The sequence below is a fragment of the Osmia lignaria genome, unplaced genomic scaffold, assembly GCF_051020975.1.
Source record: "Osmia lignaria lignaria isolate PbOS001 unplaced genomic scaffold, iyOsmLign1 scaffold0006, whole genome shotgun sequence".
Classification (NCBI taxonomy): Eukaryota; Metazoa; Arthropoda; class Insecta; order Hymenoptera; family Megachilidae; genus Osmia; species Osmia lignaria.
In genome coordinates this window covers 3,659,693-3,685,334 of record NW_027478163.1, presented here as the reverse complement: position 1 = coordinate 3,685,334, position 25,642 = coordinate 3,659,693, and positions in this window count along the sequence as shown.

Below are 25,642 nucleotides of genomic sequence, written 5' to 3'. Positions count from 1 at the left end.
TAATTCTCTATAAAAAACGTATCTTAACATTTTGCCATAGCTCGCTTCGTTTCCGAGATATTTGCAGATTCAGCTCAAAGGAACTGGCCTGACGGACATATTTCGAGATACTTCTTCTTCTTGTTGTTCTTCCTCTGCACAGCTAAGCTGGAAGTGGCATTTGCGGCTCGCACTAGTGCAGAGTTATCTCAAAGAAAGGGGCCACGGTGTTTCTGTATCTCTATTATGTTGGTGCGGCATCGGAACTTTTAAATATCTCGATGTATCTCGAAAACTACGCTTCTGATCAAAAAATATCATAGAACATAAATTGTAGGAAACATAATTCTCTACAAAAAAGGTCTCTTAACATTTTGCCATAGCTCGCTTCGTTTCCGAGATATTTGCAGATATATCTCAAGGGAAGGGGCCTGACGGACATATTTCGAGATATTTCTTCTTCTTGTTGTTCTTCTTCTGCACAGCTAAGCTGGAAGTGGCATTTACAGCTCGCAATAGTGCAGAGTTATCTCAAAGAAAGGGGCCACGGTATTTCTGTAGCTCTATTATGTTGGTGCGGCTTCGGAACTTTTAAATATCTTGATATATCTCGAGAAATACGCATCTGATCAAAAAATATCATAGAACATAAAAAGTAGCAAACTTAATTCTCTACAAAAAAGGTCTCTTAACATTTTGCCATAGCTCGCTTCGTTTCCGAGATATTTGCAGATTTATCTCAAGGGAAGGGGCCTGACGGACATATTTCGAGATATTTCTTCTTCTTGTTGCTCTTCTTCTGCACAGCTAAGCTGGAAGTGGCATTTGCGGCTCGCACTAGTGCAGAGTTATCTCAAAGAAAGGGGCCACGGTGTTTCTGTATCCTTATTATGTTGGTGCGGCTTCGGAACTTTTAAATATCTCGATATATCTCGAAAACTACGCTTCTGATCAAAAAATATCATAGAACATAAATTGTAGGAAACATAATTCTCTATAAAAAACGTCTCTTAACATTTTGCCATAGCTCGCTTCGTTTCCGAGATATTTGCAGATATATCTCAAGGGAAGGGGCCTGACGGACATATTTCGAGATATTTCTTCTTCTTGTTGTTCTTCTTCTGCACAGCTAAGCTGGAAGTGGCATTTACAGCTCGCAATAGTGCAGAGTTATCTCAAAGAAAGGGGCCACGGTGTTTCTGTATCTCTATTATGTTGGTGCGGCTTCGGAACTTTTAAATATCTTGATATATCTCGAGAACTACGCATCTGATCAAAAAATATCATACAACATAAAAAGTAGGAAACTTAATTCTCTACAAAAAAGGTCTCTTAACATTTTGCCATAGCTCGCTTCGTTTCCGAGATATTTGCAGATTTATCTCAAGGGAAGGGGCCTGACGGACATATTTCGAGATATTTCTTCTTCTTGTTGTTCTTCTTCTGCACAGCTAAGCTGGAAGTGGCATTTGCGGCTCGCACTAGTGCAGAGTTATCTCAAAGAAAGGGGCCACGGTGTTTCTGTATCTCTATTATGTTGGTGCGGCTTCGGAACTTTTAAATATCTCGATGTATCTCGAAAACTACGCTTCTGATCAAAAAATATGATAGAACATAAATTGTAGGAAACATAATTCTCTACAAAAAAGGTCTCTTAACGTTTTGCCATAGCTCGCTTCGTTTCCGAGATATTTGCAGATATATCTCAAGGGAAGGGGCCTGACGGACATATTTCGAGATATTTCTTCTTCTTGTTGTTCTTCTTCTGCACAGCTAAGCTGGAAGTGGCATTTACAGCTCGCAATAGTGCAGAGTTATCTCAAAGAAAGGGGCCACGGTGTTTCTGTATCTCTATTATGTTGGTGCGGCTTCGGAACTTTTAAATATCTTGATATATCTCGAGAACTACGCATCTGATCAAAAAATATCATAGAACATAAAAAGTAGGAAACTTAATTCTCTACAAAAAAGGTCTCTTAACATTTTGCCATAGCTCGCTTCGTTTCCGAGATATTTGCAGATTTATCTCAAGGGAAGGGGCCTGACGGACATATTTCGAGATATTTCTTCTTCTTGTTGTTCTTCTTCTGCACAGCTAAGCTGGAATTGGCAGTTGCGGCTCGCACTAGTGCAGAGTTATCTCAAAGAAAGGGGCCACGGTGTTTCTGTATCCCTATTATGTTGGTGCGGCTTCGGACCTTTTAAATATCTCGATATATCTCGAAAACTACGCTTCTGATCAAAAAATATCATAGAACATAAATTGTAGGAAACATAATTCTCTACAAAAAAGGTCTCTTAACGTTTTGCCATAGCTCGCTTCGTTTCCGAGATATTTGCAGATATATCTCAAGGGAAGGGGCCTGACGGACATATTTCGAGATATTTCTTCTTCTTGTTGTTCTTCTTCTGCACAGCTAAGCTGGAAGTGGCATTTACAGCTCGCAATAGTGCAGAGTTATCTCAAAGAAAGGGGCCACGGTGTTTCTGTATCTCTATTATGTTGGTGCGGCTTCGGAACTTTTAAATATCTTGATATATCTCGAGAACTACGCATCTGATCAAAAAATATCATAGAACATAAAAAGTAGGAAACTTAATTCTCTACAAAAAAGGTCTCTTAACATTTTGCCATAGCTCGCTTCGTTTCCGAGATATTTGCAGATTTATCTCAAGGGAAGGGGCCTGACGGACATATTTCGAGATATTTCTTCTTCTTGTTGTTCTTCTTCTGCACAGCTAAGCTGGAATTGGCATTTGCGGCTCGCACTAGTGCAGAGTTATCTCAAAGAAAGGGGCCACGGTGTTTCTGTATCCCTATTATGTTGGTGCGGCTTCGGACCTTTTAAATATCTCGATATATCTCGAAAACTACGCTTCTGATCAAAAAATATCATAGAACATAAATTGTAGGAAACATAATTCTCTATAAAAAACGTCTCTTAACATTTTGCCATAGCTCGCTTCGTTTCCGAGATATTTGCAGATTCAGCTCAAAGGAACTGGCCTGACGGACATATTTCGAGATATTTCTTCTTCTTGTTGTTCTTCCTCTGCACAGCTAAGCTGGAAGTGGCATTTGCGGCTCGCACTAGTGCAGAGTTATCTCAAAGAAAGGGGCCACGGTGTTTCTGTATCTCTATTATGTTGGTGCGGCATCGGAACTTTTAAATATCTCGATGTATCTCGAAAACTACGCTTCTGATCAAAAAATATCATAGAACATAAATTGTAGGAAACATAATTCTCTACAAAAAAGGTCTCTTAACATTTTGCCATAGCTCGCTTCGTTTCCGAGATATTTGCAGATATATCTCAAGGGAAGGGGCCTGACGGACATATTTCGAGATATTTCTTCTTCTTGTTGTTCTTCTTCTGCACAGCTAAGCTGGAAGTGGCATTTACAGCTCGCAATAGTGCAGAGTTATCTCAAAGAAAGGGGCCACGGTGTTTCTGTATCTCTATTATGTTGGTGCGGCTTCGGAACTTTTAAATATCTTGATATATCTCGAGAACTACGCATCTGATCAAAAAATATCATAGAACATAAAAAGTAGGAAACTTAATTCTCTACAAAAAAGGTCTCTTAACATTTTGCCGTAGCTCGCTTCGTTTCCGAGATATTTGCAGATTTATCTCAAGGGAAGGGGCCTGACGGACATATTTCGAGATATTTCTTCTTCTTGTTGTTCTTCTTCTGCACAGCTAAGCTGGAATTGGCATTTGCGGCTCGCACTAGTGCAGAGTTATCTCAAAGAAAGGGGCCACGGTGTTTCTGTATCCCTATTATGTTGGTGCGGCTTCGGAACTTTTAAATATCTCGATATATCTCGAAAACTACGCTTCTGATCAAAAAATATCATAGAACATAAATTGTAGGAAACATAATTCTCTATAAAAAACGTCTCTTAACATTTTGCCATAGCTCGCTTCGTTTCCGAGATATTTGCAGATTCAGCTCAAAGGAACTGGCCTGACGGACATATTTCGAGATATTTCTTCTTCTTGTTGCTCTTCTTCTGCACAGCTAAGCTGGAAGTGGCATTTGCGGCTCGCACTAGTGCAGAGTTATCTCAAAGAAAGGGGCCACGGTGTTTCTGTATCCTTATTATGTTGGTGCGGCTTCGGAACTTTTAAATATCTCGATATATCTCGAAAACTACGCTTCTGATCAAAAAATATCATAGAACATAAATTGTAGGAAACATAATTCTCTATAAAAAACGTCTCTTAACATTTTGCCATAGCTCGCTTCGTTTCCGAGATATTTGCAGATATATCTCAAGGGAAGGGGCCTGACGGACATATTTCGAGATATTTCTTCTTCTTGTTGTTCTTCTTCTGCACAGCTAAGCTGGAAGTGGCATTTACAGCTCGCAATAGTGCAGAGTTATCTCAAAGATAGGGGCCAAGGTGTTTCTGTATCTCTATTATGTTGGTGCGGCTTCGGAACTTTTAAATATCTTGATATATCTCGAGCACTACGCATCTGATCAAAAAATATCATACAACATAAAAAGTAGGAAACTTAATTCTCTACAAAAAAGGTCTCTTAACATTTTGCCATAGCTCGCTTCGTTTCCGAGATATTTGCAGATTTATCTCAAGGGAAGGGGCCTGACGGACATATTTCGAGATATTTCTTCTTCTTGTTGTTCTTCTTCTGCACAGCTAAGCTGGAAGTGGCATTTGCGGCTCGCACTAGTGCAGAGTTATCTCAAAGAAAGGGGCCACGGTGTTTCTGTATCTCTATTATGTTGGTGCGGCTTCGGAACTTTTAAATATCTCGATGTATCTCGAAAACTACGCTTCTGATCAAAAAATATCATAGAACATAAATTGTAGGAAACATAATTCTCTACAAAAAAGGTCTCTTAACATTTTGCCATAGCTCGCTTCGTTTCCGAGATATTTGCAGATATATCTCAAGGGAACTGGCCTGACGGACATATTTCGAGATATTTCTTCTTCTTGTTGTTCTTCTTCTGCACAGCTAAGCTGGAAGTGGCATTTACAGCTCGCAATAGTGCAGAGTTATCTCAAAGAAAGGGGCCACGGTGTTTCTGTATCTCTATTATGTTGGTGCGGCTTCGGAACTTTTAAATATCTTGATATATCTCGAGAACTACGCATCTGATCAAAAAATATCATAGAACATAAAAAGTAGGAAACTTAATTCTCTACAAAAAAGGTCTCTTAACATTTTGCCATAGCTCGCTTCGTTTCCGAGATATTTGCAGATTTATCTCAAGGGAAGGGGCCTGACGGACATATTTCGAGATATTTCTTCTTCTTGTTGCTCTTCTTCTGCACAGCTAAGCTGGAAGTGGCATTTGCGGCTCGCACTAGTGCAGAGTTATCTCAAACAAGGGGCCACGGTGTTTCTGTATCCTTATTATGTTGGTGCGGCTTCGGAACTTTTAAATATCTCGATATATCTCGAAAACTACGCTTCTGATCAAAAAATATCATAGAACATAAATTGTAGGAAACATAATTCTCTATAAAAAACGTCTCTTAACATTTTGCCATAGCTCGCTTCGTTTCCGAGATATTTGCAGATATATCTCAAGGGAAGGGGCCTGACGGACATATTTCGAGATATTTCTTCTTCTTGTTGTTCTTCTTCTGCACAGCTAAGCTGGAAGTGGCATTTACAGCTCGCAATAGTGCAGAGTTATCTCAAAGAAAGGGGCCACGGTGTTTCTGTATCTCTATTATGTTGGTGCGGCTTCGGAACTTTTAAATATCTTGATATATCTCGAGAACTACGCATCTGATCAAAAAATATCATACAACATAAAAAGTAGGAAACTTAATTCTCTACAAAAAAGGTCTCTTAACATTTTGCCATAGCTCGCTTCGTTTCCGAGATATTTGCAGATTTATCTCAAGGGAAGGGGCCTGACGGACATATTTCGAGATATTTCTTCTTCTTGTTGTTCTTCTTCTGCACAGCTAAGCTGGAAGTGGCATTTGCGGCTCGCACTAGTGCAGAGTTATCTCAAAGAAAGGGGCCACGGTGTTTCTGTATCTCTATTATGTTGGTGCGGCTTCGGAACTTTTAAATATCTCGATGTATCTCGAAAACTACGCTTCTGATCAAAAAATATCATAGAACATAAATTGTAGGAAACATAATTCTCTACAAAAAAGGTCTCTTAACATTTTGCCATAGCTCGCTTCGTTTCCGAGATATTTGCAGATATATCTCAAGGGAAGGGGCCTGACGGACATATTTCGAGATATTTCTTCTTCTTGTTGTTCTTCTTCTGCACAGCTAAGCTGGAAGTGGCATTTACAGCTCGCAATAGTGCAGAGTTATCTCAAAGAAAGGGGCCACGGTGTTTCTGTATCTCTATTATGTTGGTGCGGCTTCGGAACTTTTAAATATCTCGATATATCTCGAGAACTACGCATCTGATCAAAAAATATCATAGAACATAAAAAGTAAGAAACTTAATTCTCTACAAAAAAGGTCTCTTAACATTTTGCCATAGCTCGCGTCGTTTCCGAGATATTTGCAGATTTATCTCAAGGGAAGGGGCCTGACGGACATATTTCGAGATATTTCTTCTTCTTGTTGTTCTTCTTCTGCACAGCTAAGCTGGAATTGGCATTTGCGGCTCGCACTAGTGCAGAGTTATCTCAAAGAAAGGGGCCACGGTGTTTCTGTATCCCTATTATGTTGGTGCGGCTTCGGAACTTTTAAATATCTCGATATATCTCGAAAACTACGCTTCTGATCAAAAAATATCATAGCACATAAATTGTAGGAAACATAATTCTCTATAAAAAACGTCTCTTAACATTTTGCCATAGCTCGCTTCGTTTCCGAGATATTTGCAGATTCAGCTCAAAGGAACTGGCCTGACGGACATATTTCGAGATATTTCTTCTTCTTGTTGTTCTTCCTCTTGTTGTTCTTCCTCTGCACAGCTAAGCTGGAAGTGGCATTTGCAGCTCGCACTAGTGCAGAGTTATCTCAAAGAAAGGGGCCACGGTGTTTCTGTATCCTTATTATGTTGGTGCGGCTTCGGAACTTTTAAATATCTCGATATATCTCGAAAACTACGCTTCTGATCAAAAAATATCATAGAACATAAATTGTAGGAAACATAATTCTCTATAAAAAACGTCTCTTAACATTTTGCCATAGCTCGCTTCGTTTCCGAGATATTTGCAGATATATCTCAAGGGAAGGGGCCTGACGGACATATCTCGAGATATTTCTTCTTCTTGTTGTTCTTCTTCTGCACAGCTAAGCTGGAAGTGGCATTTACAGCTCGCAATAGTGCAGAGTTATCTCAAAGAAAGGGGCCACGGTGTTTCTGTATCTCTATTATGTTGGTGCGGCTTCGGAACTTTTAAATATCTTGATATATCTCGAGAACTACGCATCTGATCAAAAAATATCATAGAACATAAAAAGTAGGAAACTTAATTCTCTACAAAAAAGGTCTCTTAACATTTTGCCATAGCTCGCTTCGTTTCCGAGATATTTGCAGATTTATCTCAAGGGAAGGGGCCTGACGGACATATTTCGAGATATTTCTTCTTCTTGTTGTTCTTCTTCTGCACAGCTAAGCTGGAAGTGGCATTTGCGGCTCGCACTAGTGCAGAGTTATCTCAAAGAAAGGGGCCACGGTGTTTCTGTATCCCTATTATGTTGGTGCGGCTTCGGAACTTTTAAATATCTCGATATATCTCGAAAACTACGCTTCTGATCAAAAAATATCATAGAACATAAATTGTAGGAAACATAATTCTCTATAAAAAACGTCTCTTAACATTTTGTTATAGCTCGCTTCGTTTCCGAGATATTTGCAGATTCAGCTCAAAGGAACTGGCCTGACGGACATATTTCGAGATATTTCTTCTTCTTGTTGTTCTTCCTCTGCACAGCTAAGCTGGAAGTGGCATTTGCAGCTCGCAATAGTGCAGAGTTATCTCAAAGAAAGGGGCCACGGTGTTTCTGTATCTCTATTATGTTGGTGCGGCTTCGGAACTTTTAAATATCTTGATATATCTCGAGAACTACGCATCTGATCAAAAAATATCATAGAACATAAAAAGTAGGAAACTTAATTATCTACAAAAAAGGTCTCTTAACATTTTGCCATAGCTCGCTTCGTTTCCGAGATATTTGCAGATTTATCTCAAGGGAAGGGGCCTGACGGACATATTTCGAGATATTTCTCCTTCTTGTTGTTCTTCTTCTGCACAGCTAAGCTGGAAGTGGCATTTGCGGCTCGCACTAGTGCAGAGTTATCTCAAAGAAAGGGGCCACGGTGTTTCTGTATCTCTATTATGTTGGTGCGGCTTCGGAACTTTTAAATATCTTGATATATCTCGAGAACTACGCATCTGATCAAAAAATATCATACAACATAAAAAGTAGGAAACTTAATTCTCTACAAAAAAGGTCTCTTAACATTTTGCCATAGCTCGCTTCGTTTCCGAGATATTTGCAGATTTATCTCAAGGGAAGGGGCCTGACGGACATATTTCGAGATATTTCTTCTTCTTGTTGTTCTTCTTCTGCACAGCTAAGCTGGAAGTGGCATTTGCGGCTCGCACTAGTGCAGAGTTATCTCAAAGAAAGGGGCCACGGTGTTTCTGTATCTCTATTATGTTGGTGCGGCTTCGGAACTTTTAAATATCTCGATGTATCTCGAAAACTACGCTTCTGATCAAAAAATATCATAGAACATAAATTGTAGGAAACATAATTCTCCATAAAAAACGTCTCTTAACATTTTGTCATAGCTCGCTTCGTTTCCGAGATATTTGCAGATACAGCTCAAAGGAACAGGCCTGACGGACATATTTCGAGATATTTCTTCTTCTTGTTGTTCTTCCTCTGCACAGCTAAGCTGGAAGTGGCATTTGCAGCTCGCAATAGTGCAGAGTTATCTCAAAGAAAGGGGCCACGGTGTTTCTGTATCTCTATTATGTTGGTGCGGCTTCGGAACTTTTAAATATCTTGATATATCTCGAGAACTACGCATCTGATCAAAAAATATCATAGAACATAAAAAGTAGGAAACTTAATTCTCTACAAAAAGGTCTCTTAACATTTTGCCATAGCTCGCTTCGTTTCCGAGATATTTGCAGATTTATCTCAAGGGAAGGGGCCTGACGGACATATTTCGAGATATTTCTTCTTCTTGTTATTCTTCTTCTGCACAGCTAAGCTGGAAGTGGCATTTGCGGCTCGCACTAGTGCAGAGTTATCTCAAAGAAAGGGGCCACGGTGTTTCTGTATCTCTATTATGTTGGTGCGGCTTCGGAACTTTTAAATATCTTGATATATCTCGAGAACTATGCATCTGATCAAAAAATATCATAGAACATAAAAAGTAGGAAACTTAATTCTCTACAAAAAAGGTCTCTTAACATTTTGCCATAGCTCGCTTCGTTTCCGAGATATTTGCATATTTATCTCAAGGGAAGGGGCCTGACGGACATATTTCGAGATATTTCTTCTTCTTGTTGTTCTTCTTCTGCACAGCTAAGCTGGAAGTGGCATTTGCGGCTCGCACTAGTGCAGAGTTATCTCAAAGAAAGGGGCCACGGTGTTTCTGTATCTCTATTATGTTGGTGCGGCTTCGGAACTTTTAAATATCTCGATATATCTCGAAAACTACGCTTCTGATCAAAAAATATCATAGAACATAAATTGTAGGAAACATAATTCTCTACAAAAAAGGTCTCTTAACATTTTGCCATAGCTCTCTTCGTTTCCGAGATATTTGCAGATTTATCTCAAGGGAAGGGGCCTGACGGACATATTTCGAGATATTTCTTCTTCTTGTTGTTCTTCTTCTGCACAGCTAAGCTGGAAGTGGCATTTGCAGCTCGCAATAGTGCAGAGTTATCTCAAAGAAAGTTGCCACGGTGTTTCTGTATCTCTATTATGTTGGTGCGGCTTCGGAACTTTTAAATATCTTGATATATCTCGAGAACTACGCGTCTGATCAAAAAATATCATAGAACATAAAAAGTAGGAAACTTAATTCTCTACCACAACGGTCTCTTAACATTTTGCCACAGCTCGCTTCGTTTCCGAGATATTTGCATATTTATCTCAAGGGAAGGGGCCTGACGGACATATTTCGAGATATTTCTTCTTCTTGTTGTTCTTCTTCTGCACAGCTAAGCTGGAAGTGGCATTTGCGGCTCGCACTAGTGCAGAGTTATCTCAAAGAAAGGGGCCACGGTGTTTCTGTATCTCTATTATGTTGGTGCGGCTTCGGAACTTTTAAATATCTCGATATATCTCGAAAACTACGCTTCTGATCAAAAAATATCATAGAACATAAATTGTAGGAAACATAATTCTCTACAAAAAAGGTCTCTTAACATTTTGCCATAGCTCTCTTCGTTTCCGAGATATTTGCAGATTTATCTCAAGGGAAGGGGCCTGACGGACATATTTCGAGATATTTCTTCTTCTTGTTGTTCTTCTTCTGCACAGCTAAGCTGGAAGTGGCATTTGCAGCTCGCAATAGTGCAGAGTTATCTCAAAGAAAGGGGCCACGGTGTTTCTGTACCTCTATTATGTTGGTGCAGCTTCGGAACTTTTAAATATCTTGATATATCTCGAGAACTACGCATCTGATCAAAAAATATCGTCGAACATAAAAAGTAGGAAACTTAATTCTCTACAAAAAAGGTCTCTTAACATTTTGCCATAGCTCGCTTCGTTTCCGAGATATTTGCATATTTATCTCAAGGGAAGGGGCCTGACGGACATATTTCGAGATATTTCTTCTTCTTGTTGTTCTTCTTCTGCACAGCTAAGCTGGAAGTGGCATTTGCGGCTCGCACTAGTGCAGAGTTATCTCAAAGAAAGGGGCCACGGTGTTTCTGTATCTCTATTATGTTGGTGCGGCTTCGGAACTTTTAAATATCTCGATGTATCTCGAAAACTACGCTTCTGATCAAAAAATATCATAGAACATAAATTGTAGGAAACATAATTCTCCATAAAAAACGTCTCTTAACATTTTGTCATAGCTCGCTTCGTTTCCGAGATATTTGCAGATTCAGCTCAAAGGAACAGGCCTGACGGACATATTTCGAGATATTTCTTCTTCTTGTTGTTCTTCCTCTGCACAGCTAAGCTGGAAGTGGCATTTGCAGCTCGCAATAGTGCAGAGTTATCTCAAAGAAAGGGGCCACGGTGTTTCTGTATCTCTATTATGTTGGTGCGGCTTCGGAACTTTTAAATATCTTGATATATCTCGAGAACTACGCATCTGATCAAAAAATATCATAGAACATAAAAAGTAGGAAACTTAATTCTCTACAAAAAGGTCTCTTAACATTTTGCCATAGCTCGCTTCGTTTCCGAGATATTTGCAGATTTATCTCAAGGGAAGGGGCCTGACGGACATATTTCGAGATATTTCTTCTTCTTGTTATTCTTCTTCTGCACAGCTAAGCTGGAAGTGGCATTTGCGGCTCGCACTAGTGCAGAGTTATCTCAAAGAAAGGGGCCACGGTGTTTCTGTATCTCTATTATGTTGGTGCGGCTTCGGAACTTTTAAATATCTTGATATATCTCGAGAACTATGCATCTGATCAAAAAATATCATAGAACATAAAAAGTAGGAAACTTAATTCTCTACAAAAAAGGTCTCTTAACATTTTGCCATAGCTCGCTTCGTTTCCGAGATATTTGCATATTTATCTCAAGGGAAGGGGCCTGACGGACATATTTCGAGATATTTCTTCTTCTTGTTGTTCTTCTTCTGCACAGCTAAGCTGGAAGTGGCATTTGCGGCTCGCACTAGTGCAGAGTTATCTCAAAGAAAGGGGCCACGGTGTTTCTGTATCTCTATTATGTTGGTGCGGCTTCGGAACTTTTAAATATCTCGATATATCTCGAAAACTACGCTTCTGATCAAAAAATATCATAGAACATAAATTGTAGGAAACATAATTCTCTACAAAAAAGGTCTCTTAACATTTTGCCATAGCTCTCTTCGTTTCCGAGATATTTGCAGATTTATCTCAAGGGAAGGGGCCTGACGGACATATTTCGAGATATTTCTTCTTCTTGTTGTTCTTCTTCTGCACAGCTAAGCTGGAAGTGGCATTTGCAGCTCGCAATAGTGCAGAGTTATCTCAAAGAAAGTTGCCACGGTGTTTCTGTATCTCTATTATGTTGGTGCGGCTTCGGAACTTTTAAATATCTTGATATATCTCGAGAACTACGCGTCTGATCAAAAAATATCATAGAACATAAAAAGTAGGAAACTTAATTCTCTACCACAACGGTCTCTTAACATTTTGCCACAGCTCGCTTCGTTTCCGAGATATTTGCATATTTATCTCAAGGGAAGGGGCCTGACGGACATATTTCGAGATATTTCTTCTTCTTGTTGTTCTTCTTCTGCACAGCTAAGCTGGAAGTGGCATTTGCGGCTCGCACTAGTGCAGAGTTATCTCAAAGAAAGGGGCCACGGTGTTTCTGTATCTCTATTATGTTGGTGCGGCTTCGGAACTTTTAAATATCTCGATATATCTCGAAAACTACGCTTCTGATCAAAAAATATCATAGAACATAAATTGTAGGAAACATAATTCTCTACAAAAAAGGTCTCTTAACATTTTGCCATAGCTCTCTTCGTTTCCGAGATATTTGCAGATTTATCTCAAGGGAAGGGGCCTGACGGACATATTTCGAGATATTTCTTCTTCTTGTTGTTCTTCTTCTGCACAGCTAAGCTGGAAGTGGCATTTGCAGCTCGCAATAGTGCAGAGTTATCTCAAAGAAAGGGGCCACGGTGTTTCTGTACCTCTATTATGTTGGTGCAGCTTCGGAACTTTTAAATATCTTGATATATCTCGAGAACTACGCATCTGATCAAAAAATATCGTCGAACATAAAACGTAGGAAACTTAATTCTCTACAAAAAAGGTCTCTTAACATTTTGCCATAGCTCGCTTCGTTTCCGAGATATTTGCATATTTATCTCAAGGGAAGGGGCCTGACGGACATATTTCGAGATATTTCTTCTTCTTGTTGTTCTTCTTCTGCACAGCTAAGCTGGAAGTGGCATTTGCGGCTCGCACTAGTGCAGAGTTATCTCAAAGAAAGGGGCCACGGTGTTTCTGTATCTCTATTATGTTGGTGCGGCTTCGGAACTTTTAAATATCTTGATATATCTCGAGAACTACGCTTCTGATCAAAAAATATCATAGAACGTAAATTGTAGGAAACATTATTCTCTACAAAAAAGGTCTCTTAACATTTTGGCATAGCTCGCTTCGTTTCCGAGATATTTGCAGATTCATCTCAAGGGAAGGGGTCTGACGGACATATTTCGAGATATTTCTTCTTCTTGTTGTTCTTCTTCTGCACAGCTAAGCTCGAAGTGGCATTTGCAGCTCGCAATAGTGCAGAGTTATCTCAAAGAAAGAGGCCACGGTGTTTCTGTACCTCTATTATGTTGGTGCAGCTTCGGAACTTTTAAATATCTTGATATATCTCGAGAACTACGCATCTGATCAAAAAATATCATCGAACATAAAAAGTAGGAAACTTAATTCTCTACAAAAAAGGTCTCTAAACATTTTGCCATAGCTCGCTTCGTTTCCGAGATATTTGCAGATTTATCTCAAGGGAAGTGGCCTGACGGACATATTTCGAGATATTTCTTCTTCTTGTTGTTCTTCTTCTGCACAGCTAAGCTGGAAGTGGCATTTGCCGCTCGCACTAGTGCAGAGTTATCTCAAAGAAAGGGGCCACGGTGTTTCTGTATCTCTATTATGTTGGTGCGGCTTCGGAACTTTTAAATATCTTGATATATCTCGAGAACTACGCTTCTGATCAAAAAATATCATAGAACGTAAATTGTAGGAAACATTATTCTCTACAAAAAAGGTCTCTTAACATTTTGCCATAGCTCGCTTCGTTTCCGAGATATTTGCAGATTCATCTCAAGGGAAGGGGTCTGACGGACATATTTCGAGATATTTCTTCTTCTTGTTGTTCTTCTTCTGCACAGCTAAGCTGGAAGTGGCATTTGCGGCTCGCACTAGTGCAGAGTTATCTCAAAGAAAGGGGCCACGGTGTTTCTGTATCTCTATTATGTTGGTGCGGCTTCGGAACTTTTAAATATCTTGATATATCTCGAGAACTACGCATCTGATCAAAAAATATCATACAACATAAAAAGTAGGAAACTTAATTCTCTACAAAAAAGGTCTCTTAACATTTTGCCATAGCTCGCTTCGTTTCCGAGATATTTGCAGATTTATCTCAAGGGAAGGGGCCTGACGGACATATTTCGAGATATTTCTTCTTCTTGTTATTCTTCTTCTGCACAGCTAAGCTGGAAGTGGCATTTGCGGCTCGCACTAGTGCAGAGTTATCTCAAAGAAAGGGGCCACGGTGTTTCTGTATCTCTATTATGTTGGTGCGGCTTCGGAACTTTTAAATATCTTGATATATCTCGAGAACTATGCATCTGATCAAAAAATATCATAGAACATAAAAAGTAGGAAACTTAATTCTCTACAAAAAAGGTCTCTTAACATTTTGCCATAGCTCGCTTCGTTTCCGAGATATTTGCATATTTATCTCAAGGGAAGGGGCCTGACGGACATATTTCGGGTTATTTCTTCTTCTTGTTGTTCTTCTTCTGCACAGCTAAGCTGGAAGTGGCATTTGCGGCTCGCACTAGTGCAGAGTTATCTCAAAGAAAGGGGCCACGGTGTTTCTGTATCTCTATTATGTTGGTGCGGCTTCGGAACTTTTAAATATCTCGATATATCTCGAAAACTACGCTTCTGATCAAAAAATATCATAGAACATAAATTGTAGGAAACATAATTCTCTACAAAAAAGGTCTCTTAACATTTTGCCATAGCTCTCTTCGTTTCCGAGATATTTGCAGATTTATCTCAAGGGAAGGGGCCTGACGGACATATTTCGAGATATTTCTTCTTCTTGTTGTTCTTCTTCTGCACAGCTAAGCTGGAAGTGGCATTTGCAGCTCGCAATAGTGCAGAGTTATCTCAAAGAAAGTTGCCACGGTGTTTCTGTATCTCTATTATGTTGGTGCGGCTTCGGAACTTTTAAATATCTTGATATATCTCGAGAACTACGCGTCTGATCAAAAAATATCATAGAACATAAAAAGTAGGAAACTTAATTCTCTACCACAACGGTCTCTTAACATTTTGCCACAGCTCGCTTCGTTTCCGAGATATTTGCATATTTATCTCAAGGGAAGGGGCCTGACGGACATATTTCGAGATATTTCTTCTTCTTGTTGTTCTTCTTCTGCACAGCTAAGCTGGAAGTGGCATTTGCGGCTCGCACTAGTGCAGAGTTATCTCAAAGAAAGGGGCCACGGTGTTTCTGTATCTCTATTATGTTGGTGCGGCTTCGGAACTTTTAAATATCTTGATATATCTCGAGAACTACGCTTCTGATCAAAAAATATCATAGAACGTAAATTGTAGGAAACATTATTCTCTACAAAAAAGGTCTCTTAACATTTTGGCATAGCTCGCTTCGTTTCCGAGATATTTGCAGATTCATCTCAAGGGAAGGGGTCTGACGGACATATTTCGAGATATTTCTTCTTCTTGTTGTTCTTCTTCTGCACAGCTAAGCTCGAAGTGGCATTTGCAGCTCGCAATAGTGCAGAGTTATCTCAAAGAAAGAGGCCACGGTGTTTCTGTACCTCTATTATGTTGGTGCAGCTTCGGAACTTTTAAATATCTTGATATATCTCGAGAACTACGCATCTGATCAAAAAATATCATCGAACATAAAAAGTAGGAAACTTAATTCTCTACAAAAAAGGTCTCTAAACATTTTGCCATAGCTCGCTTCGTTTCCGAGATATTTGCAGATTTATCTCAAGGGAAGTGGCCTGACGGACATATTTCGAGATATTTCTTCTTCTTGTTGTTCTTCTTCTGCACAGCTAAGCTGGAAGTGGCATTTGCCGCTCGCACTAGTGCAGAGTTATCTCAAAGAAAGGGGCCACGGTGTTTCTGTATCTCTATTATGTTGGTGCGGCTTCGGAACTTTTAAATATCTTGATATATCTCGAGAACTACGCTTCTGATCAAAAAATATCATAGAACGTAAATTGTAGGAAACATTATTCTCTACAAAAAAGGTCTCTTAACATTTTGCCATAGCTCGCTTCGTTTCCGAGATATTTGCAGATTCATCTCAAGGGAAGGGGTCTGACGGACATATTTCGAGATATTTCTTCTTCTTGTTGTTCTTCTTCTGCACAGCTAAGCTCGAAGTGGCATTTGCAGCTCGCAATAGTGCAGAGTTATCTCAAAGAAAGAGGCCACGGTGTTTCTGTACCTCTATTATGTTGGTGCAGCTTCGGAACTTTTAAATATCTTGATATATCTCGAGAACTACGCATCTGATCAAAAAATATCATAGAACATAAAAAGTAGGAAACTTAATTATCTACAAAAAAGGTCTCTTAACATTTTGCCATAGCTCGCTTCGTTTCCGAGATATTTGCAGATTTATCTCAAGGGAAGGGGCCTGACGGACATATTTCGAGATATTTCTCCTTCTTGTTGTTCTTCTTCTGCACAGCTAAGCTGGAAGTGGCATTTGCGGCTCGCACTAGTGCAGAGTTATCTCAAAGAAAGGGGCCACGGTGTTTCTGTATCTCTATTATGTTGGTGCGGCTTCGGAACTTTTAAATATCTTGATATATCTCGAGAACTACGCATCTGATCAAAAAATATCATACAACATAAAAAGTAGGAAACTTAATTCTCTACAAAAAAGGTCTCTTAACATTTTGCCATAGCTCGCTTCGTTTCCGAGATATTTGCAGATTTATCTCAAGGGAAGGGGCCTGACGGACATATTTCGAGATATTTCTTCTTCTTGTTGTTCTTCTTCTGCACAGCTAAGCTGGAAGTGGCATTTGCGGCTCGCACTAGTGCAGAGTTATCTCAAAGAAAGGGGCCACGGTGTTTCTGTATCTCTATTATGTTGGTGCGGCTTCGGAACTTTTAAATATCTCGATGTATCTCGAAAACTACGCTTCTGATCAAAAAATATCATAGAACATAAATTGTAGGAAACATAATTCTCCATAAAAAACGTCTCTTAACATTTTGTCATAGCTCGCTTCGTTTCCGAGATATTTGCAGATTCAGCTCAAAGGAACAGGCCTGACGGACATATTTCGAGATATTTCTTCTTCTTGTTGTTCTTCCTCTGCACAGCTAAGCTGGAAGTGGCATTTGCAGCTCGCAATAGTGCAGAGTTATCTCAAAGAAAGGGGCCACGGTGTTTCTGTATCTCTATTATGTTGGTGCGGCTTCGGAACTTTTAAATATCTTGATATATCTCGAGAACTACGCATCTGATCAAAAAATATCATAGAACATAAAAAGTAGGAAACTTAATTCTCTACAAAAAGGTCTCTTAACATTTTGCCATAGCTCGCTTCGTTTCCGAGATATTTGCAGATTTATCTCAAGGGAAGGGGCCTGACGGACATATTTCGAGATATTTCTTCTTCTTGTTATTCTTCTTCTGCACAGCTAAGCTGGAAGTGGCATTTGCGGCTCGCACTAGTGCAGAGTTATCTCAAAGAAAGGGGCCACGGTGTTTCTGTATCTCTATTATGTTGGTGCGGCTTCGGAACTTTTAAATATCTTGATATATCTCGAGAACTATGCATCTGATCAAAAAATATCATAGAACATAAAAAGTAGGAAACTTAATTCTCTACAAAAAAGGTCTCTTAACATTTTGCCATAGCTCGCTTCGTTTCCGAGATATTTGCATATTTATCTCAAGGGAAGGGGCCTGACGGACATATTTCGAGATATTTCTTCTTCTTGTTGTTCTTCTTCTGCACAGCTAAGCTGGAAGTGGCATTTGCGGCTCGCACTAGTGCAGAGTTATCTCAAAGAAAGGGGCCACGGTGTTTCTGTATCTCTATTATGTTGGTGCGGCTTCGGAACTTTTAAATATCTCGATATATCTCGAAAACTACGCTTCTGATCAAAAAATATCATAGAACATAAATTGTAGGAAACATAATTCTCTACAAAAAAGGTCTCTTAACATTTTGCCATAGCTCTCTTCGTTTCCGAGATATTTGCAGATTTATCTCAAGGGAAGGGGCCTGACGGACATATTTCGAGATATTTCTTCTTCTTGTTGTTCTTCTTCTGCACAGCTAAGCTGGAAGTGGCATTTGCAGCTCGCAATAGTGCAGAGTTATCTCAAAGAAAGTTGCCACGGTGTTTCTGTATCTCTATTATGTTGGTGCGGCTTCGGAACTTTTAAATATCTTGATATATCTCGAGAACTACGCGTCTGATCAAAAAATATCATAGAACATAAAAAGTAGGAAACTTAATTCTCTACCACAACGGTCTCTTAACATTTTGCCACAGCTCGCTTCGTTTCCGAGATATTTGCATATTTATCTCAAGGGAAGGGGCCTGACGGACATATTTCGAGATATTTCTTCTTCTTGTTGTTCTTCTTCTGCACAGCTAAGCTGGAAGTGGCATTTGCGGCTCGCACTAGTGCAGAGTTATCTCAAAGAAAGGGGCCACGGTGTTTCTGTATCTCTATTATGTTGGTGCGGCTTCGGAACTTTTAAATATCTCGATATATCGCGAAAACTACGCTTCTGATCAAAAAATATCATAGAACATAAATTGTAGGAAACATAATTCTCGACAAAAAACGTCTCTTCACATTTTGCCATAGCTCGCTTCGTTTCCGAGATATTTGCAGATTTATCTCAAGGGGAGGGGCCTGACGGACATATTTCGAGATATTTCTTCTTCTTGTTGTTCTTCTTCTGCACAGCTAAGCTGGAAGTGGCATTTGCGGCTCGCACTAGTGCAGAGTTATCTCAAAGAAAGGGGCCACGGTGTTTCTGTATCCCTATTATGTTGGTGCGGCTTCGGAACTTTTAAATATCTTGATATATCTCGAGAACTACGCATCTGATCAAAAAATATCATAGAGCATAAAAAGTAGGAAACTTAATTCTCTACAAAAAAGGTCTCTTAACATTTTGCCATAGCTCGCTTCGTTTCCGAGATATTTGCAGATTTATCTCAAGGGAAGGGGCCTGACGGACATATTTCGAGATATTTCTTCTTCTTGTTGTTCTTCTTCTGCACAGCTAAGCTGGAAGTGGCATTTGCGGCTCGCACTAGTGCAGAGTTATCTCAACGAAAGGGGCCACGGTGTTTCTGTATCTCTATTATGTTGGTGCGGCTTCGGAACTTTTAAATATCTTGATATATCTCGAGAACTACGCATCTGATCAAAAAATATCATACAACATAAATTGTAGGAAGCATAATTCTCTACAAAAAAGGTCTCTTAACATTTCGCCATAGCTCGCTTCGTTTCCGAGATATTTGCAGATTTATCTCAAGGGAAGGGGCCTGTCGGACATATTTCGAGATATTTCTTCTTCTTGTTGTTCTTCTTCTGCACAGCTAAGCTGGAAGTGGCATTTGCGGCTCGCACTAGTGCCGAGTTATCTCAAAGAAAGGGGCCACGGTGTTTCTGTATCTCTATTATGTTGGTGCGGCTTCGGAACTTTTAAATATCTCGACATATCTCGAGAACTACGCTTCTGATCAAAAAATATCATAGAACAGAAATTGTAGGAAACATAATTCTCTACAAAAAACGTCTCTTAACATTCTGCCATAGCTCGCTTCGTTTCCGAGATATTTGCAGATTTATCTCAAGGGAAGGGGCCTGACGGACATATTTCGAGATATTTCTTCTTCTTGTTGTTCTTCTTCTGCACAGCTAAGCTGGAAGTGGCATTTGCGGCTCGCACTAGTGCAGAGTTATCTCAAAGAAAGGGGCCACGGTGTTTCTGTATCCCTATTATGTTGGTGCGGCTTCGGAACTTTTAAATATCTCGATATATCTCGAGAACTACGCTTCTGATCAAAAAATATCATAGAACATAAATTGTAGGAAACATAATTCTCTACAAAAAAGGTCTCTTAACATTTTGCCATAGCTGGCTTCGTTTCCGAGATATTTGCAGATATATCTCAAGGGAAGGGGCCTGACGGACATATTTCGAGATATTTCTTCTTCTTGTTGTTCTTCTTCTGCACAGCTAAGCTGGAAGTGGCATTTACAGCTCGGAATAGTGCAGAGTTATCTCAAAGAGAGGGGCCACGCTGTTTCTGTATCTCTATTATGTTGGTGCGGCTTCGGAACTTTTAAATATCTTGATATATATCGAGAACTACGCATCTGATCAAAAAATATCATAGAACATAAAAAGTAGGAAACTTAATTCTCTACAAAAAAGGTCTCTTAACATTTTGCCATAGCTCGCTTTGTTTCCGAGATATTTGCAGATTTATCTCAAGGGAAGGGGCCTAACGGACATATTTCGAGATATTTCTTCTTCTTGTTGTTCTTCTTCTGCACAGCTAAACTGGAAGTGGCATTTCCAGCTCGCAATAGTGCAGTGTTATCTCAAAGAGAGGGGCCACGGTGTTTCTGTATCTGTATTATGTTGGTGCGGCTTCGGAACTTTTAAATATCTTGATATATCTCGAGAACTACGCATCTGATCAAAGAATATCATAGAACATGAAAAGTAGGAAACTTAATTCTCTACAAAAAAGGTCTCTTAACATTTTGCCATAGCTCTCTTCGTTTCCGAGATATTTGCAGATTTATCTCAAGGGAAGGGGCCTGACGGACATATTTCGAGATATTTCTTCTTCTTGTTGTTCTTCTTCTGCACAGCTAAACTGGAAGTGGCATTTCCAGCTCGCAATAGTGCAGAGTTATCTCAAAGAAAGGGGCCACGGTGTTTCTGTATCACTATTATGTTGGTGAGGCTTCGGAACTTTTAAATATCTCGATATATCTCGAAAACTACGCTTCTGATCGAAAAATATCATAGAACATAAATTGTAGGAAACATAATTATCGACAAAAAAGGTCTCTTAACATTTTGCCATAGCTCGCTTCGTTTCCGAGATATTTGCAGATATATCTCAAGGGAAGGGGCCTGACGGACATATTTCGAGATATTTCTTCTTCTTGTTGTTCTTCTTCTGCACAGCTAAGCTGGAAGTGGCATTTGCAGCTCGCAATAGTGCAGAGTTATCTCAAAGAAAGGGGCCACGGTGTTTCTGTATCTCTATTATGTTGGTGCGGCTTCGGAACTTTTAAATATCTTGATATATCTCGAGAACTACGCGTCTGATCAAAAAATATCATAGAACATAAAAAGTAGGAAACTTAATTCTCTACAAAAACGGTCTCTTAACATTTTGCCATAGCTCGCTTCGTTTCCGAGATATTTGCAGATATATCTCAAGGGAAGGGCCCTGACGGACATATTTCGAGATATTTCTTCTTCTTGTTGTTCTTCTTCTGCACAGCTAAGCTGGAAGTGGCATTTGCGGCTCGCACTAGTGCACAGTTATCTCAAAGAAAGGGGCCACGGTGTTTCTGTATCTCTATTATGTTGGTGCGGCTTCGGAACTTTTAAATATCTCGATATATCTCGAAAACTACGCTTCTGATCAAAAAATATCATAGAACATAAATTGTAGGAAACATAATTCTCTACAAAAAAGGTCTCTTAACATTTTGCCATAGCTCCCTTCGTTTCCGAGATATTTGCAGATATATCTCAAGGGAAGGGGCCTGACGGACATATTTCGAGATATTTCTTCTTCTTGTTGTTCTTCTTCTGCACAGCTAAGCTGGAAGTGGCATTTGCGGCTCGCACTAGTGCAGAGTTATCTCAAAGAAAGGGGCCACGGTGTTTCTGTATCCCTATTATGTTGGTGCGGCTTCGGAACTTTTAAATATCTCGATATATCTCGAGAACTACGCTTCTGATCAAAAAATATCATAGAACATAAATTGTAGGAAACATAATTCTCTACAAAAAACGTCTCTTAACATTTTGCCATCGCTCGCTTCGTTTCCGAGATATTTGCAGATTCAGCTCAAAGGAACTGGCCTGACGGACATATTTCGTGATATTTCTTCTTCTTGTTGTTCTTCCTTTGCACAGCTAAGCTGGAAGTGGCATTTGCAGCTCGCAATAGTGCAGAGTTATCTCAAAGAAAGGGGCCACGGTGTTTCTGTATCTCTATTATGTTGGTGCGGCTTCGGAACTTTTAAATATCTTGATATATCTCGAGAACTACGCATCTGATCAAAAAATATCATAGAACGTAAAAAGTAGGAAACTTAATTCTCTACAAAAAAGGTCTCTTAACATTTTGCCATAGCTCGCTTCGTTTCCGAGATATTTGCAGATTTATCTCAAGGGAAGGGGCCTGACGGACATATTTCGAGATATTTCTTCTTCTTGTTGTTCTTCTTGTGCACAGCTGAGCTGGAAGTGGCATTTGCAGGTCGCAATAGTGCAGAATTAACTCAAAGAAAGGGGCCACGGTGTTTCTGTATCTCTATTATGTTGGTGCGGCTTCGGAACTTTTAAATATCTCGATATATCTCGAAAACTACGCTTCTGATCAAAAAATATCATAGAACGTAAATTGTAGGAAACATTATTCTCTACAAAAAACGTCTCTTAACATTTTGCCATAGCTCGCTTCGTTTCCGGGATATTTGCAGATTCAGCTCAAAGGAACTGGCCTGACGGACATATTTCGAGATATTTCTTCTTCTTGTTGTTCTTCCTCTGCACAGCTAAGCTGGAAGTGGCATTTGCAGCTCGCAATAGTGCAGAGTTATCTCAAAGAAAGGGGCCACGGTGTTTCTGTATCTCTATTATGTTGGTGCGGCTTCGGAACTTTTAAATATCTTGATATATCTCGAGAACTACGCATCTGATCAAAAAATATCATACTACATAAAAAGTAGGAAACTTAATTCTCTACAAAAAAGGTCTCTTAACATTTCGCCATAGCTCGCTTCGTTTCCGAGATATTTGCAGATTTATCTCAAGGGAAGGGGCCTGACGGACATATTTCGAGATATTTCTTCTTCTTGTTGTTCTTCTTCTGCACAGCTGTGCTGGAAGTGGCATTTGCAGGTCGCAATAGTGCAGAGTTATCTCAAAGAAAGTGGCCACGGTGTTTCTGTATCTCTATTATGTTGGTGCGGCTTTGGAACTTTAAAATATTTCGATATATCTCGAAAACTACGCTTCTGATCAAAAAATATCATAGAACGTAAATTGTAGGAAACATTATTCTCTACAAAAAAGGTCCCTTAACATTTTGCCATAGCTCGCTTCGTTTCCGAGATATTTGCAGATTTATCTCAAGGGAAGGGTCCTGATGGACATATTTCGAGATATTTCTTCTTCTTGTTGGTCATCTTCTGCACAGCTAAGCTGGAAGTGGCATTTGCAGCGCGCAATAGTGCAGAGTTATCTCAAAGAAAGGGGCCACGGTGTTTCTGTATCTCTATTATGTTGGTGCGGCTTCGGAACTTTTAAATATCTTGATATATCTCGAGAACTACGCATCTGATCAGAAAATATCATACTACATAAAAAGTAGGAAACTTAATTCACTACAAGAAAGGTCTCTAAACATTTTGCCATAGCTCGCTTCGTTTCCGAGATATTTGCAGATTTATCTCAAGGGATGGGGCCTGACGGACATATTTCGAGATATTTCTTCTTCTTGTTGTTCTTCTTCTGCACAGCTAAGCTGGAAGTGGCATTTGCGGCTCGCACTAGTGCAGAGTTATCTCAAAGAAAGGGGCCACGGTGTTTCTGTATCCCTATTATGTTGGTGCGGCTTCGGAACTTTTAAATATCTCGATATATCTCGAGAACTACGCTTCTGATCAAAAAATATCATAGAACATAAATTGTAGGAAACATAATTCTCTACAAAAAAGGTCTCTTAACATTTTGCCATAGCTCGCTTCGTTTCCGAGATATTTGCAGATATATCTCAAGGGAAGGGGCCTGACGGACATATTTCGAGATATTTCTTCTTCTTGTTGTTCTTGTTCTGCACAGCTAAGCTGGAAGTGGCATTTGCGGCTCGCACCAGTGCAGAGTTATCTCAAAGAAAGGGGCCACGGTGTTTCTGTATCCCTATTATGTTGGTGCGGCTTCGGAACTTTTAAATATCTCGATATATCTCGAGAACTACGCTTCTGATCAAAAAATATCATAGAACATAAATTGTAGGAAACATAATTCTCTACAAAAAACGTCTCTTAACATTTTGCCATCGCTCGCTTCGTTTCCGAGATATTTGCAGATTCAGCTCTAAGGAACTGGCCTGACGGACATATTTCGTGATATTTCTTCTTCTTGTTGTTCTTCCTCTGCACAGCTAAGCTGGAAGTGGCATTTGCAGCTCGCAATAGTGCAGAGTTATCTCAAAGAAAGGGGCCACGGTGTTTCTGTATCTCTATTATGTTGGTGCGGCTTCGGAACTTTTAAATATCTTGATATATCTCGAGAACTACGCATCTGATCAAAAAATATCATAGAACGTAAAAAGTAGGAAACTTAATTCTCTACAAAAAAGGTCTCTTAACATTTTGCCATAGCTCGCTTCGTTTCCGAGATATTTGCAGATTTATCTCAAGGGAAGGGGCCTGACGGACATATTTCGAGATATTTCTTCTTCTTGTTGTTCTTCTTCTGCACAGCTGCGCTGGAAGTGGCATTTGCAGGTCGCAATAGTGCAGAATTAACTCAAAGAAAGGGGCCACGGTGTTTCTGTATCTCTATTATGTTGGTGCGGCTTCGGAACTATTAAATATCTCGATATATCTCGAAAACTACGCTTCTGATCAAAAAATATCATAGAACGTAAATTGTAGGAAACATTATTCTCTACAAACAACGTCTCTTAACATTTTGCCATAGCTCGCTTCGTTTCCGGGATATTTGCAGATTCAGCTCAAAGGAACTGGCCTGACGGACATATTTCGAGATATTTCTTCTTCTTGTTGTTCTTCCTCTGCACAGCTAAGCTGGAAGTGGCATTTGCAGCTCGCAATAGTGCAGAGTTATCTCAAAGAAAGGGGCCACGGTGTTTCTGTATCTCTATTATGTTGGTGCGGCTTCGGAACTTTTAAATATCTTGATATATCTCGAGAACTACGCATCTGATCAAAAAATATCATACTACATAAAAAGTAGGAAACTTAATTCTCTACAAAAAAGGTCTCTTAACATTTCGCCATAGCTCGCTTCGTTTCCGAGATATTTGCAGATTTATCTCAAGGGAAGGGGCCTGACGGACATATTTCGAGATATTTCTTCTTCTTGTTGTTCTTCTTCTGCACAGCTGTGCTGGAAGTGGCATTTGCAGGTCGCAATAGTGCAGAGTTATCTCAAAGAAAGTGGCCACGGTGTTTCTGTATCTCTATTATGTTGGTGCGGCTTCGGAACTTTAAAATATTTCGATATATCTCGAAAACTACGCTTCTGATCAAAAAATATCATAGAACGTAAATTGTAGGAAACATTATTCTCTACAAAAAAGGTCCCTTAACATTTTGCCATAGCTCGCTTCGTTTCCGAGATATTTGCAGATTTATCTCAAGGGAAGGGTCCTGATGGACATATTTCGAGATATTTCTTCTTCTTGTTGGTCATCTTCTGCACAGCTAAGCTGGAAGTGGCATTTGCAGCGCGCAATAGTGCAGAGTTATCTCAAA